Genomic DNA, 12715 nt, shown 5'->3' on the forward strand with positions numbered 1-12715 from the left:
GATAACCTTCAAACTCCTCACCCACACACACAAGGCACTCCACAACACCGGACCAACGTGCCTCAATAGCAGACTCAGCCTCTACACCCCCACCCGCCAGCTCCGCTCCGCAGACCTCACCCTCGCCACCGTCCCCCGCATCCGAAGAGTGACCGTCGGCGGCAGATCATTCTCTCACCTCGCCGCCAAGACATGGAACACCCTCCCCATCCGCCTACGGCAGACCGTAGACCTTCTAACCTTCAGAAGACTTCTCAAGACCTGGCTTTTCGAACAGTAGCAGCTCCCCCCCCCCGAGTGCATTGAGACCTCGCGGGTATGTAGTGCGCTTTACAAATGCCATGATTGATTGATTGATTGAAAGCAGACAGACTGGGGTCCTGATTATCAGGATCCCAGTCAGACTAGTTAAAAACAGCATTACATCCAGCGAAAAGTAAGGGTAACCAAAAGAAGCAGATCCTACTTTCCTACATCAGTTTTCCACATAAGTTATTGGTAATGTTTAGTGTACACTGGTTGTCTTTTGCTTGCAAATTTGAAAAATATTCTGTGTTCACATTGATCGATTATTCTTCCCAGGAATTCTGGGAAATGGACCTACTTGCTGTTGTTCTAATAAACTACGAAAAGGGAAGTATAATATTCACCTTTGTGTCTTTAGTAAAATCAAGGCTTTCGTTGTAGTAGTTCAGAAAATCTAAATTCAAGTCATACATGTCCCTCTTTTATAGTTTAATACATTTGGGACGTTGGCTGCTAAAACAATTTGGAGTGTGGCTTTTATTTCACAATTGCATCCATCCAGTACCGGACGAGCAAAAATGTGCAACTGGAATGTCATATGTAGTGAGTAGGTAACCACATGAACTTGGTTAACTGAGTCTGAAAATCTGTAATTTGGATATTTTAAATATTAGGGTCATCTGAATCTCAATTCTAATAAAGTACTTACATTCTCGCATTGTGCAAACTTACGTTATGCCAATGAATGAAAGTCTTGTTTAATGTTTGTAATATTAAATGATTACTCATATCAAAGGTCTTCCTGTACCACACGTAGAGAAATGTACCAATGTTGTGCAGGCAGAGGTAGTGGGCAAAGTGGATTACTTTTTAATTATTGCCTCGTAGTAAGTAAAAACCAAGAAACATTAATTCCCAGTGTAAAGGCCTTACTTATTGCTAGGCGGCCCTGTCACAGTAAGGTTGCAGAAGCCGCACCTCCACCAAAACAAGAGAGGATGGACTATTTATTTCACAGCTGCCCACCTTGTCAGCAGCCACTTTAATACTGAAACAGCTTGCACGTATGTGATAGGAGCCACTGCAGGTAAAAAAAAGTAAAACTATGGCAGGAACCTGGCATGGCATGGAAGTATGGCAGACCTTTCATTCCATATAATATTTTTGAGAAGATCGACCTGCAATTCAAAGCCATCCATCTTCATGAACTCTTCGATCGAAAATGTGACTATGTAAATGACACTAGAAGGTTGCTCAAATTTGACAGAACACTCTAAACTTATTTCCGCCGATGTAGGGTCCACTGACAGAGTGTTTCCACTGTTAGAGCCAGCAGCAGCTCTGGTATTGAAAACACCACATTTACTATAGTCTAAATGAGATGTGGCAACAGAGAAAAAGTCAGATGGCAAATTCCTTTTTGGCGAAAGTCCCATCACCACCCTCCCGTAAATGCAGCTACCATATTGAAGCCAAGTGTATTCTTCTGAAAAAATACCATATTTGGAATGAATACTCACACAGTGCTTCCACCACCAGGAAGCAGACTTACTAACTTATCACACTATGCTGTGCTTCGTTGGGTGAAAGAGCAGAACAGTGCCATAGCAAGTAAGATATACATTTTTAAAGACAGAACGAAAAGATGTTGCATTTTGGAGCATGATTAGCTCCTCTTACATTTAATATAAGATATGGCACTGTTTTGCTCTCGCTCTGCAGCGGTACTCATTAGGCTGCCATGCACCGAACACACACCCTTGCACCATTACAGTACCCCCAGGGGCACCCCGCTGTCCCCCCTCCCCCATCAGGGGTTACCCAAATGACACACACAAGACAGTTGGTGTTGGGTAACAAAATGCTGCAGGTTTATTACATAATTCCAGAATATGTAATGGGTGGGTTATCTTACGGGCGATCCAAGGGCAGGCAACCAACTGGGTCGCCTGCCCGCCTGATGAGCCGGGCAGCGCGGGACCGATGCCCACCGTTGCTGCCCTCCAGGTGATTCTTTCTATGATCACGTGCCGTTGGTAATTCTACTCAGGCCCCCCCTATCGGGGCGGAGCGTCGCATAGCAAGCCCCCGGTTGTTCAGGCCCACAACCGCCCGCAGGACTAGCGGGGCGCCGACACGGCTTCCGGGACCTCCCATGAGGCTCCTCGTTTTGGCTCAGGCACCACCTCTGGTGCCGTGTCCGCCCCCCCCCCCGGTGGGAGGGGGTGGGGAGGGGTGACCGGTGCCCCGGGGCCACTAAGGCGCCGACCGCCTATTGGCAGCACTGTAAGGGTGTGTGTCAGGGGCGTAACACAGGCCCCTGCAGCCCCCGCAGTGCGGGGGGGCCCAAGCCCCAGGGGGCCCCCTCAGCACAGCACTTCGGCAGGAGAGCTCCTGATAGAGTATGGAGGGGGGCCCTACACGTACCTTGCAGGAGGGCCCACTCAAGTTTCGTTACACCACTGGTGTGTGTGAGCTATCAAGCACAGATTTTGGGCTCCCTTCCAGTACAAAATATATGCTTTAACACTTTCCTCACTTTGTATGTGTGATGTACGGTGCAAAATATGGGGAACGTTGCTCCACTGTTACACCTGCCTCGAATAGCCATAAGATTTGGCTCAAATCCATCGCTACCAATATTAGTTGGTAGAGCTTTGCGTTAAACTCATGGTGGCTGCATGGGAAAGCCCATGCACCACCCACTGTGTGCCTCCTTGATGCAAAGTAGTGCAAAGGAGGGTAAAGTAATTCAATGCACTACTCTGCATTACTTTATGCAACATTTCAATGCAAATCATGATTTGCATTAGAAAGTAAATTCTATAAATTCACTTTGCTCTGAGTTTGCATCTGTTTTGTGATGCAAACTTGTTGCAAAGTATTAGTGTTAGTGATAGTAAATCAGGGCCAAGATACTGAACCCTATGCTGTCTAAATGAGGTAATGCCTAAATTACTCATTGGTAATTGCATTACGCTGAGTCCAATACCCTTGCTTGAAGCCATTTCTTGGAAAGTGGATTATAAGTAGTGGTAAATAGGCGTCACCACTGGCAATAAGGCCACTAACACAGTATAGGGTTCAGAATATCATTCCCAAGCTCAACCCTTGGCAGTCTGGCTGCAAGCAGGAAGGCTTAACTCCAGAGACAGGTATGTAAAGCATTCAAAAACACCAATTCAGTAAATATTTTTTTTTTTTATGGATTTTTATATAGCGCGAACTTGACCCAATTCGGGTAACAGAGCGCTTTACATAGCACCAGTTGCATTACATGAGGACACATTAATTTTTGTTAGGCACAGGGAGATTAAGTGATTTGCCCAGAATCACAGGATGTTCAGCGTCATTGCAGAGACTCGAACTCAGTTCTCCAGATTCGAAGTCGACCGCCCTAGCCGTTATGCCAACTCCTCTCCCCAATAAGGAAGACACAACTCAAAATAAAAGTCCAGCACCAATTCATAAAAATGGAAAATATGTTTATCTTTAAAATAGCACTAAAATAAAAATGAAAATAGTCCAATGTAGGGAATCAGAGATATACATTTTTAAATATTTAGCAATATATATATAGCACATAGAATCCTATGGCACCTATAGGGACATGTGGTCACCCTATACCTGGAAAAAGTTTCAGGCTGACCTCCATGGAGGCCTGTACTGCTACCTCTCACAGTAGACCTCAGTCAAAGTTTTACCTTTGGACTTCGAAAGTTTTCTGGGGCTTGTTCTGCCAGAGTCCCTCGAAGCTCTTCACCAGTCTGGATTCAGTTGAATCTTGCCGGCTTTCTATCCAAGGAGCTCTCAGTCAAATGCTGTAAGTCGGAACTTTGGAACTTTTCAGCGGGACAAACCATTAGGGGAGGTTGACTCATGGCTGAAGGTCACTGGCTTGGCTCTTGCTGTTGAGTCTGTCCCCTTATGGAGCTTTTTTTCAAAGTTGCTCCAAAGTTCTCAAAACTTCTGCAACCTCTTTCTGAAGTTCCTCTGGGGTCCCAACATGTCCAAAACACAATCCAAGGGTCTGGAATCTCCAAGATGGTCCTTGAAAGTTTGGGACTTTCAGTTCCCACAATCCAATTGGACTAAACCCTTACAAATTCACTGGATGCAATCCAGGGTGGGGGTTCTTGGTAGTGATGGTCCATGTACACTTTGTTAACCAGTAGCTTTCAGGAAGTCCACTCTTTATTCCTTTTAAAGCAAGTTAGGTCCACAGGGCTGTAGTTCCAGATTGTGCAGCAGGCACCGTCATTCAGAGTGCAGGGCCTGGTTGGTGCATATCAAACTTCCAGGAGGGACCCTTCTTCTTCTCTTAGTTTCAAGCAGTAGATCTGAGAGTCTGTGCTCCTCTAAGATACATATTCAGTGTTCTCTGGGGTCAAGCAGGAGAGCACTCCTGTATAATGAGGTGCAGGGCAACACCCCAGAGCATAATCACTTCCTCCAAAGTGTGGTATAATGGTCTCACAGAAAGCACTATTCCTCCAAGATTGAATACGACTTAAGAACTAGTTAAACCAACCTCCAGCATAGCTCTCCTCCCCCTGACATCCCCAAACTCATACCTTAAGCCTGCAATCTGGCTGGCTTCAGATGGTATGGGGTAGAGGGACCTTGCCTTCTCAGCCTGTCCCATTCTTCCTTTGATACTCATGTTTTACAACTCCTCCCCCTTGCTCTGACATTCCTGTGTAGCAGAGCTCTCTACTAACAGATAGACATCCCCCCTGGGTGCCACTTATCACTTCATCAAAACAGCCTGGCTAATCCTGTTAATTCTGACCAATCAGGGAAGAGGGCAGGAAGTATGAATTATGGCTTACAGACAAGAAAGTCCTATTATGTATTTCGGTGTATTTTAGGATAAATTCAACTATAGCATTTTGTTGGATTTATCAATATAATTCTCTTAAGTCCTTTAATTATATTCTTTGGTAATCTCTAGTGATAGGTATGAGTTTATAAACTATGACATTGTTAAACTATGTGACTTGGGATCAACAATTGGGAAAATTAAATGTCCATTTCTCCAACATCAGAGCCTAGAAAACATCTTGTATAAGGACCCTGCTTATAACTACGTGACCCGCCACCCCTTGGACACATAGGGGAGACTTTAGGGTTCCTGAATATGCAAAAATAATGTAGATCCTCACTGCACAGAGCTCCCTAAAAGTAGATTTTGGCAAGCACTTTGCTATAATGGGTGAAGTGAAATGTACAATTTCTCAATCCCCAGGGCATATAAAACAACTTTTATAAGGACCCTCCCTTTAAGTACCTCATCCCACACCCCCGGGACACCTTGGAGAGACCCTGAGGGTACTTAGTATGAAAGCATAATATAGTTTATCAATTTTAAGTGCCACTGCCACCAAAGTTGAGTTTGGGGCTACATTTACATTTTAAAGCGGTGCTGCAACAAGGGGCTGCATTTAAAATGACCTCCGTGTCTCAGTATTGCTCTATTATATAATAGGGACTTAAAGGTAGTTTTAATCACCCTGCCCTGTTATGTACTAGGGATTTATAGGGTAGGCCATGACAATCATAGGGGTACTCTAACACACAGTGTATCATAATGTGTGTGTGTATTTTAACTGTGTTGTCACTGTGTTTTCAGCTTTGCACTGAATTGGCAGAGCCCATGGACAGCCAGAGTTAGTTACCTCCAGTATTAGTCAGACCAAAATGGGAGTGCCGAGAGCACAGGAGGGCTTTACAACACTAATCCATGCCACCTTGATGCATAAACCTCCACACCACTCCTTGTGTTATTGAACAGGCTCCAACCAACCACCTTAGTCAGCTGTATATAGGGAGGATGGAAGGGACTCTGGCTGCAAGTGAGGGAATTGGACTCAGACTAACGCAATTACTGGCAAGTAATTTAGGCATTACCTCTTTGTCCTGCCCTCATTTGCAGCCATTACTACTGTGAAGTAGCAACTAAAGAACCAGAACAACTGAAACTTAGGCCTGGGTGGTGAACTTCACTCTGTTCACAGAGTTTGTAGACTTTTCCGCACTCTGTGCTCTGCGGAGCATTTGAAGTTCCAAAAGCTCTGCTCTGCACAGCGGAGTGGAGTTTTTTTCCTCGCTCGCACTTGCCAACGTCCATCAGCGAGTGCGTTAAATCCACCTCCCGGCAAGATATCTTTATGCGGGCGGTCGGATTTCTCAATCTGGGTGGTTGTGGATCGTGATCACTCGCATTGACAAACCTTTCGTTCGCTTTGCGAAAGCTACCGCTCGAGTAGACAACCTACTTGAGCAGCAGAAAAGAAGCAGCGCCCTGTTTCACTACCTATGGTGCCTTTTGTGCTGATTTTACAGCATGGAACAAATACCCAGGCTACACCACCTCTTGCGGACCTCTGCGTAGCTCATGCGGAACAATGCCTGCTATTCAAAGAAAAAGGTTTGTTGTAAACATCAACAACACCAGAGTCTTCTATTTATCCAAAGACATCATGAACGCATTGAACTTCAGCAAGCCTATAATGTGTAGAACAGGTAGAGGAATTAGGTCATGTAGCCACACGTCAACTTTCAGCAATAAAATCAGCTTGCAGCTCTGTCATCGTAGAAGCCATGCCATGGAATGATCATTATAATCATTCCATATGCATGATACCATATTATGCTAACCTGTTTTTCCCGTCCTTTATCTCTACCTCTTTGAATCTACCTTAGAACATTCAGGTAGAGCTTTCTTAGAACATTGGGTTTCTGTCAGATGTGAGGAACAGCTGCACTGGCAAAGCTTTTGAAGCCTTATAAAAATATCTACTCTATACTGCCTCAGTACCATCCATTCCAATGGCAACAAGCATGGAATGCTGTGCAGGGGACAGCAAGACCACTCCACCCTTGTGATTTGAATTCTTGCCAGTTCCTGACATGTGCTCCTTGTATGACCCTTTGAGGACACCTGCCTAGTTGGACAAAAGAAAGAATATACCTGCCTACACCTGCTCTGATTGGAAAAATGGAAGAACCTACCAACCTACAGGGTGAGAGTCTTTGCTATGTTGTGCTAGCTCATACATATTGATGATTAGCCACCCATGCTTTTTTGCTGCAGTCAGTTACAATCATGGCAGATTTAAATTTAATTTGGCATAGCTATTTTCATAGTGCTTTTGGCCCTAAAATATTCTATAGTCAGTGTGTGTCTGCATTTCTTAAGATCTGGGGTGAGATGTGTGAGGGCAGTGGATCACTGATTGGTCCCTCAGTGTGGCATTAGGGACTGTGTAAGGACTGATGACGCTCTGCCTGGTTCCTCAGCATGACATTAGGGGCCATGTAAAAATCAGTGAAGTGCTGCTGAGTAGCGAAGATTCTGCTGAAAGACCCTGTGGTGGCATGCAGGGAGAATTTTACCCTCCAATGTGGTGTGCTGAGGGGATTTGAAAGGAGTCCCCGCGGCGGTGTGTTGGGAGAATTTTACCTCCAACATGGTGGCTGAGGGGATTTGGGAATTCTCAGTGAGAGACCCCACAATGGTGCTCTGAAAAGCTTTGACGCCTCCATGGCAATATGCTGAGGTGTTTTGGAGCTGTATAGGGAGAGATAAACTAGCGTGTTTCCTTACGGCTCATCTGTGGCACATAGAAAAGTTCTGGGAACACATTAAGTTTGTGCACGCAGTAATCGCTGGCAGGAGTTGCATCCACAGGTGCTGGTGTATCTATGCCTCAACCCTGGGGGAATCTTTTACAACTAGGAGTCAGAAGGCAGCTTACCTCACCATCTTTAGGCTACATACCTCATGATTGCATTGGCATTTGTCTCCTGTAAATGTGCAGCTTCAATCTCAATCTAAACTGCGGAAGTTCCTCTCCCAGGAACTGATACAGAAAGAGGACTGTTATATGATCTGCATTCTTCACAAAGAATGAAAATAGAGATTAGATGGGCAAAAGGATTGCATTAAAAAGGGTTCTAACCTTTACTGTTGAGAAAAGCCTTTAAACCTTTTGTGTAAGGTGCATTACTTTGTGTGAAAGGAATTTGCTGAATTTAAGGGAGAGAGCATGGTCAAACCTTGATGAAGGTAAGGTCTTAGCTTACCCTTTGACTAGAGTGTCAGTAGTATATCTCCCCAGTGTACTATTCTCTGGTAACCTCACAGACTAATTCGTTTTTGTTAGTTTTGAAAAAGAGAATTTCTAGTCATTTTCTACACTCCACTATGGCAGCCGCCAGCATGAAACAACCCCCTCCCTCCCTAAATGACTCTGGAGAACCTGACCAATACTGCGCAACAGATTGTTAAAAATATTCAAATCTTATTTATTTGTGATAGAGGTTAGCCATTTTTCATCAGGACGAAAACAACACATATTATAACATGATCTAGGTTTGCAAGGGAGAAACCACTATGAAGATATTACTGGACAAGAATCCAATGAAGCTAATGGCGAGGAAAACACATCGGAATATGTTTATCAATACCCTTTGAGAAAGTTATAACTTCATTTAAAAAAAAGAATCAATATAGTTCTTCAAAGACATAAATTATTTGATTAAATTCAGAAAAAAGGTGAAAAGTGTCCAAATATGTTCCTGTCCTCAGAGGTTTATCAACCACGTGTGATTTTGGGGTGCTCATGGATTTGTTGATCAGAGATCAGCTCGTTCATCTCACCAGTGACCACAAAATACAAGAATAACATCTTACTCAAAGCCCAGATCTATCACAGGCCATAAACAGAGCAAGCAAAGGGAATAGAGCATACACAATGGGCCTCATGTAGGAAGCCAAATACCGGTTGGTAACGGCCAACATTCGGTAAATATCCCGTTACCAACCGGTATTTAGGCATTTGTGATGTAGGGGGCTGATTTTCTGGATTCGGTATTTACCGAATCGGAAATTAAGAAATCGGTAAAATACCGATTCGGTAAATACCGAATCCTGAAATCATATGTAGGGAGCACTCTAAAGAGTGAAAATTAGTATTAAGAATTCGTTATTTACCACCAAATACAGGTTGGTGATAAATAACGAATACCTTGCAAAAAGTAATATTTTGCAGATTTAAGAGTGCCATGTGGCAGACATAAATGCCCTTAGGGCATGTATGTGTGCCACATGTGCACACATGCACGATTCAGGGGTGCAACAGGGTGTCAACGTGACACCCTGCCACCCTTGAATATGCTCCCCCCATTACCGAATCGGTATTTACCGAATCGGTAATGAGGCATACCTTCCCATTGATTCCTATGGGCCTCCAGGCCCATAGGAATCAATGGGAAGGTATGCCTCATTACCGAATCGGTAAATACCGATTCATAATTACCTAATTTTTCCGATTCGGTAAAAATTACTGAATTATAACCTACATCACATTTACCGATTCATAAATACCGAATCGGTAAAATTCGGTATTTATGAATCGGTAAATGTGATGCTACCTACATATGGCCCAATACGTATTAAGGGAATTAAATTATCTAATGAGTCAAATAAAGAACATGAGGAGGTAAAAACACTTACTGATGAGGAAATGGTATGTAAGATTAATGACAAAATAATTGTAAAACCCAAATGAAAGAATAGGAATCTATGATGTTTTAGATGTGATAATCACAATAATTTAGCCAATAGAACAAAGTGTCTTTCACTGGGAGTTATATGTATAAAATGCAAGAAAAGGGGGCACTTTACCAAAATATGTAAATTCCCAGGTAAAAATATACATGTTATCACTGATGTAGAAATTAACTTTAAAGGAATTAAAATCATCTTCCAGATCAATACCACAGTTAAAGAAGAGAAAATTCATTATCGTACTTGTGAAATTCAATTAGACAGGGTAAACATCAAAGTCTATGCAGATTTATGTTACCCTTACACACTGATTGATAGTGACACTTTTCAAAAATCATTTTCAGAAGAGGAATACAAACTAGAGGTCCCTGATATCCATTCTGGACAGTCCAACAAGGAACCAATTCCGCTAGAGGAAATGGTAAAAAATACGCATTTCATTCAAAGACAGGCATACAGTAGGAAAATAAATGTGACACACCAAGGGTCAAATGTTTTCTGACAGAAACATCAGAAGGATTTGGGAATATCCCTTGATCCCAGCAGTGAAGAGCAAGTGCTCCTAGCTGCCCAGTCCTTAGTGGGGAATTACATATTTGAAGAATATCCAGGATTGTTCTCAGACAATTTGGGATTACTGAACCACTACATACATAAAATAACACAAAAAGCTAATGCTATTCCCGTGCTGCATAAGACAAGGTCACACCTTTAACGATGCGAAAATCATAGAGCTGCAGAAGTTAATAAAACAAGGGGTCTTGGAAGACATAAAAAGTTCTGAATGGTTGGCCCCCATTGTCATCACAACTTAAGACATGGGAAAAATAAATGTTTGTCTGCATGTCGATTTAAGAGATTTGAATGTAAAAATATGGGTTAAGAGGCACCCATTACCAAGGTTACATGAAATATTAATAACATACAGGAAGCCAAGAATTTCAGAGTCCTCTTGCTGCTTTCTCCACCTCTGTTCCTTCTTTCTGCACTTCTTTTATTTACTTCTGCATCTCTCACTTCTTTCTGCACCCCTTTTGCCTCATTATGCACCCTTCTTCCCTCTTTCTGGATGCCTGTTGCTCTTTCTGCACCTCGGTTCTTTCTTCCTGCACTTCTTTTGTTTCTTCCTGCATATCTCTTGCTTCTTTTTGCACCCCACATGCTTCTTCCTGCAACCCTCTTTCCTCTTTTCCTACCCCTCTTGCCTCTTCCTGCACCTTTGTTGCTTCTTCCTGCACTCCACTTGCTTCTTTCTGCATTCCTCGTGCCTCTTTCATACCCCTCTTCCCTCTTCCTGCAACCCTCTTGCCTCTTTCTGCTCCACTGTTCATTCTTTCTGCACTTCTTTTGTTTATTTTTGCCCCTCTTGCTTCTTTCTGCACCCCTTTGCCTCTTTCTGCACCCCTCTTGCCTCTTTCTTCAACTCTGTTCCTTATTTCTGCATTTCTTTTGTTTCTTTCTGCAGCTCTCATGCTTCTTTCTGCTCCCGTTGTGCCTCTTTCTACACCCCTCTTGCCTCTTTCTGCACCTTTGTAGCTTCTTTCTCCATTCCTATTGCTTCTTTCTGCACTCCTTGTGCTTCTTTAACACCCCTCTTCCCCTTTTGTGCACCCTTCTTGTGTCTTTCTGCACCTCTGCTCCTTCTATCTGTACTTCTTTGTTTCTTTCTGTACTTCTCACTTCTTTCTGAACCCCTTTTACCTCTTTCTGCACCCCTCTTGCCTCTTTCTGCTCCTTTGTTCCTTCATTCTGCACATCTTTTGTTTTTTTCTGCATGTCTCTTGCTTCTTTCTGAACTCGCTTGCCTCTTTCTGCACCCCTTTCCCTCTTTTTGGACCCCTCTTGTCTCTTTCTGCACCTCTGGTTCTTCGTTCTGAACTTTTCTTGCTTCTTTCTGCACCTCTGTTTCTTAGTTCTGCAACACTTGTGCCTCTTTCTGCACCTCATTTCCTGAATTCTACACCTCTCCTGTATCTTTCTGCACCTCTGTTTCTTCTTTCAGCACTTCTTTTGTTTCTTTCTGCACCTCTCTTACTTCTTTCTGCACCCCTCTTGCCTCTTTCTCCACCCCTCTTCCCCATTTCCGCATCTCTGTTGCTTCTTTCTGTACTTCTCTTGTCTCATTCTCCACTCCTGTTCCCTCTTTCTGTACCTCTGTTGCTTTTTTCTGCACCTCTCTTGCTTCTTTCTGTACCCGTCGTGCCTCTTTTGCACCCCTCTTCCCACACCCCTATTGCCTCTTTCTTCACGTCTGTTCTTTCTTTCTACACTTCTTTTGTTTCTTTCTATACCTCTCACTTCTTTCTGCGCCCTTTTGACTCGTTCTGCAACCTTCTTCCCTCTTTCTGCTGCACCCCTCTTGCCTCTTTCTGTACCTCTGTTTCTTCTTTCTGCACTTCTTTTATTTATTTCAGCAAACCTCTTGCTTCTTTCTGCACCCCTTGTGCCTCTTTCTGCACCCGTCCTCCCTCTTTATGCAACCCTCTTGAATATTTGTGCACTGCTGTTGCTTCTTTCTGCACTCCTCTTGCTTCTTTCTGCACCTCTCTTCCCCCTTTCTGCATCTCTGTTGCTTCCTACTGCACTTCTCTTCCTTCTTTCTGCAACCCTGCTGCCTCTTTAGGCATCCCTTTTCCCAATTTCTGCACCTTTCTTGCCTCTCTCTGCACCTCTGTTCCTTCTTTCTGCACTTCTCAAGGGAGCCTGAATATAAACAAAAATCCAATTGGTCGCACACTGCTCGTCCTACCAGCGTGTTACCCCAAAGCATTGTGGTCCATGAAGTAAGCATCAGCGAGTACGCCTCTGCCAGAGTCTTAAGCAAAAATCAATGTCGCGTTGTTTTGTTTATATTCAGGCTCCCTTGAGCCGGCGGGGCTGACGAGCTCATGGTTA

This window comes from Triturus cristatus, chromosome 5_2, assembly GCF_964204655.1.
Source record: "Triturus cristatus chromosome 5_2, aTriCri1.1, whole genome shotgun sequence".
In the NCBI taxonomy this organism is placed as follows: domain Eukaryota; kingdom Metazoa; phylum Chordata; class Amphibia; order Caudata; family Salamandridae; genus Triturus; species Triturus cristatus.